The sequence below is a fragment of the Tupaia chinensis genome, unplaced genomic scaffold (assembly GCF_000334495.1).
Source record: "Tupaia chinensis unplaced genomic scaffold, TupChi_1.0 Scaffold145208_1, whole genome shotgun sequence".
Classification (NCBI taxonomy): domain Eukaryota; kingdom Metazoa; phylum Chordata; class Mammalia; order Scandentia; family Tupaiidae; genus Tupaia; species Tupaia belangeri.
The window spans coordinates 903,041-907,778 of record NW_006205068.1 but is presented as its reverse complement, the minus strand read 5'-3'; the positions used below and the strand labels follow the sequence as shown (position 1 = coordinate 907,778).

Below are 4,738 nucleotides of genomic sequence, written 5' to 3'. Positions count from 1 at the left end.
GCCCTGCCTGTCCCCCGGCCCCATATTTCCACCCCAGACCATGGTCAACCCAACTCCCACCCCAGCCCCGCCCCTAGCCCCAGACTCCCACCCCAGCCCCTCACCCAGTCTCAGTCTCCCAACCCAGCCCACTCTCACCCCCAGACTCCCACACCAGTTCCCACTTGCTGCTCGCTCCAGTCGGGGCCCCATGGGGCGAAGAGTCGGGATTAGGCTGGGCGGCTGGTCAGCGCATTCCAGGACTCTGGCGGACAAATGGGGGAGGGCCTTTCCCACACCCTGGTGATGCCCCCTGGCCTGAAGCCTTGGCTCCTATCAGGCTGAGGGGAGGGGGTCTGGCTGGGGCCCGTGGGGCAGCTTCCAGAGCAGGGGAGCAGGGCAGAGAAAGCCCCAGGCTTCGGTCTGCCGTGGGGCCTCAGGACTTTCTAGGGAGCCCAAGGCAGACCTAGACTGGGACCATGGAGCACCAAGGCTGCTGTGTGCGGTGAGTGTGCAGGTGTGACTGTGGTGCATGTGCAGGGGTGTGTGCGATGAGTGTGCGGGTGAACATGTGAGTGTGTGAGTGTATGTGTGGCAAGTGCAGGTGCAGGTGTGTGGTGAGCCTGTGGGCCAGTGTGAGACTGGCTGTCTGACCTGACCGCGTGTGCATGTGGGTGTGAGCCCTGTGCAGAGGGTCGTGTGTGATTGTGCGGCTCTGCCCACCAGCTCCAATGTGTCTCAAGGAGACCACATATATCTGGATCTCCATCTCCCTAGGTCCCCTTTCTCTTGTCCCTGTGTGTCCCCTCCTGTCCCCATCCTCCATCCCTTTGTGTCCCATTCCCCCATCCCTGTGTCCCCTGTTGTCCCCTATTCATGTGTGTCCCATCCTCCATCCCTGTGTGTCCCTTCCCATCTCCTATCCCTGTGTCCCCTCCCATCCCCCATCCCTGTGTGTCCCATCCCGTATCCCTGTGTGTTCCATCTCATCCCCCGACTCTGCATGTCCCACCCCCATCTCTGTGTGTCCCATCCCCATCCCATTCTGTCCCTTCTCATCCCCCATCCCTATGTGTCCCCTCCCATCCCCCATCCCTGTGCCCCTCCTGCCCCCATCCCTGTGTGTCCCCTCCTGCCCCATCCTCGTGTGTCCCTTGCTGTCTCCCATTCCCATCTGTCCTCCTGCTCAATCTTCACTCCAAGCCCCTGGCCAAGCTGACCCGTGTCTCGCCTGGCCTCCTGGGCTCCTGCTGCCCAATAATGTGCATGGGCAGTTTTGGTAGGAGTTAGGGCTGCTGAGGCTGGATGGGGACATGCAGATGGCCCTGACTGTCCCCCTACCCGCTGGGCAGTGCAAGGCAGTGCAGAGGCTGCTGCCTCTACATGCTCCTGTCTCCCACTTGGCACAGGGTAGGGCTGATGTGGCCCTGCAGGGGGCAGCCCCGGGCAGCAAGGCTGCCAGCCTGCTCCTGCCACAGCCACCTCCCCCTGCGGCCTGGCTGCCCTGGGGCCCATGGGCGGCAGATCCCTCAGAGCCCCAGAGGCGCACAGAGTGAAGTCCCTGGCCACAGTGCACCAGCAGGAAGGTAAAGGCAGCTCTTTCTCCTTCACCCCTGTCCTGTTTCCTGACCAGAGGGTTCTAGACCTGAGCAGTCCTGACTTGAGCCCCTGATGAGGACAGAAAGCCTAGACTCTGGGTCAGTGTTGGCCAGGGCCTAGGGCTGGGGCAGGGCCGTGAAGTAGGAGTCTGGAACAGTCTTCCATTCAGCTGTTGGCCCAGGTCCTTGTCCACTCAATCTCTGTCTTGTCTCCTCGCTTTGGGGTCAGCTGGTGGAAGGGTCAGCTTGTCGAGTCTTGGGAACAGCTGCCTAGAGTCCCTTCTGGGTGTAAGGGGCTTATGCATGGGCTCAGCCCCAGTGGCTTGCTCACTGGAAGCAAGCCCAGTGCTGCTGCCTGGGGTAAGGAGGCCTGAGACTCCTCTTTTGTGCTGACACATCCCTCTCGGAGCCTCAGTCTCCCCATCTGGGCCATGGGAGGTTGTGTTACAAGAAAGCCTATGAGGCGGTCAGGGTGTGTGCTTGGCCTGCTTCTGCCCAGCCTGGGTCCCTACAGCTCTCAGAAAGCTGGGTGTCCCGTGGCAGGCTGTGGGCCTTCTGGGCCTCCTCCCATGGCCACGCATGGACCTGACCTGAGTGTAGACCGGTGATCTCACCCCATCTGACTGTGACTTGTGTAACCTCCCACATGGGGTGGGAGCTCCAGAGCTCTCAGAGATTCGGTCAAGGGCCCAGGGTCCAGAAGCAGGCTGGAGGACAGAGACTGGGTGCTAGTTCCTGGGTGCATGGCCAGGGGCCCAGAAGCAAACAGACCTGCTGCCCAGGCACCACCCCACCTCCTGTCCCACTGCACACCCACCCGGATGTGCGGTTTTGCCTCAGGCTGTTGACTTTTGCAGGCTCCAAGGAGGCAGCAGCGTCTCCACCCAGCTCCCGCTGAGGATCTTCACCAGGATGGGGTCCTAGTCTGGCAGCCCGCTCTCCGCCCTAGGCTCCCAACCCTAGGTCATGCCCATCCATTGCAGAGCCTGCACTCAGAGATGCGAGAGATCAATCCTGTCCCAGAGCCTAACAACTAGCCTGCCAAGCACTTACCCTTTAATTCACATCTCTCACCTTTCCTGCAGCCACAGCACTGTGAGGGTGGTACTGTTAACCCTGGTACAGAGAAGGATATAAGGCACAGAGAAGTTAAGCGACTTGCCCAAGGTCACACAGCTAGAGGATTTGAACCTAGTAGGCTTCCCCAGAGTTGTTCTCTTTTTTTTTTTTTTTTTTTTTTTTTTTTAAGGTTTTTGCCGTAAGGCGTGTGCACTTGCCAGAGAGGGACAGAGAGAAGGAAAGTGAGAAATCACCCCTTAGGAGGGTAGCCACGCCGCAATTTCTTCTCCTCCATTCTTCTCAAGATTCTGGGAATGCACACACACATGCCTGGTGTGATTTTCAAACCGCGGGTCTGGGATGTGAACCATGGTCGGTTATGTAGGAATTCAGTGCCTTAACCACCATGCCACCTGCTGGCCTCAGAATCCATTCTCTTAAACACCATGCTAGACTTTCTTCTAGAAACAGAGCCCCTCAGTAGATCTGGACAGGGAGTTATCAAGGTTGGCTTCCTGGAAGAATGGGCAACAAATTGTGTCTAGAAGAATGAGTAGGAATTACGGTTGGCCCCATAGTGCAGTAGTTAGGCCCTGTGCATGGGAATCTGGATCCCAGGCCAGCAGATGACTTAGAGGTTAAGGTAGCTGGATCCCACACGGGCAATTGTATGGTTCAAGTTCCAGACTTGGGAAATACGCCAGGTGTATGTGCATATGTGCCGAGCCACCACCTGTCCACCAACACTTACTGTCCCAGATCCCATTCTTTCCAGGTTCAGTCCCTCACAGAACCTTCTTGGGTCTCCTTCTTCTGAACCTTATTCTCTCACACAGGACAGAGGTTATTTTCAACCCAAACCATTAACTGAGGCCCTACTGTGTGCTGGGAGAAACCTAAGACCCTTTGAGGTCTGTGGGAGAGGAGCAGGTCCGGACCTGGTGCATGTGGACCTTTTGCTTCCCAACTTCCCAGACCTGAGAAGCAACTGGCACATAGTAGGTGCTCAGCCGTGACCCTTTGTCCCTGATCTGAGACGGAGGAGGCCCCCCAGCACGGGAAGGGCCAAGCTAGAATGAATGCAGAGCTCCCTGCTTACCTTGGCTCAGACAGTTACCGATGACTGTCAGTGCCTGCTGTGTGCTTCGGGCTGCGCCAGGCCTCCTCGCCCATGGCTCTGTGAGTGGATTAGCATCCCACAGCCCTGCTCGGGGAAAGCAACAGCTGCCCATTCATTCATTCACTCAGCAAGTATTTGTTGAACACCTACTGGAAGCCCTGTGTTGTGGTGAACAAGATGGAAATAGTCCTTGCCCTCACAGAACTTCTGGCCTCTGGGGGTGGGGTCAGACACTAAATGGCAAAATTCAGCATCACATTATTCCATTATTATCGGATCGTTGGGAAAATCATAAAGCATTTTTGGATAGGAAAACAGAAAAATATGTCAACACTTTCCCAGCGACCCAGTATTATAATAAAAGCTCTGAAGAGGGGCCGGCAGGTGGCATGGTGGTTAAGGGTGCTGGACTCCCACATGGCTGGCCACAGTTCAAGTCCCAAATCTGGCAGCTTGCTTCTTGCTTTCCCTCTCTCTATCTCACTCTGTCCTTCTCTGGTCAAATTAAAATGAAAAGAAATAGGGGGACCAGCAGTTAGCATACTAGCTGTTGCTGGACTCTCATGTAGTCGGCTGCGGTTCGAGTTCCGGACCCAGAGGCTTAAACTCATGCCGGGTGCATGTGCGTGCGTGCCCAAGATCCCGAGAGGAGAATGGAGGAGAAGGGATTGCGGCGTGACCATCCCCCCTGAGGGGTGATTTCTCGCCTTCCGTCTCTCTGTCTCTCTCTGTCTTTCTGGTAAGCACACGTACCCTATAGCAAAAACCTCTCAATAAATAAATAAATGAAGTTGAATTAAAAAAATAGAGAGAGAGAGCTCTGAAGGAAAAATTTGAGGAGGGACAATATTTGAGGAGGGACAATTGTGTATGCTGAGGGGCCTGGCCTTGATACGGGCAGTCAGGGAAGACTTCCTAGAAAGGTGATCTCTGAGCTGCTCCCAGAAGAGGGCAGAGCTAGCCACGTGAAGAGGGACAGAGT

General features: G+C 56.2%; 1 protein-coding gene across 1 annotated transcript in view; it reads right to left on the bottom strand.

Moving 5' to 3' along the window:
- The window catches only part of GRIFIN (galectin-related inter-fiber protein), a 42,231-nt gene that overhangs the window by 7,249 nt on the left and 30,244 nt on the right, over positions 1-4,738 (bottom strand). The window lies entirely within an intron of this gene.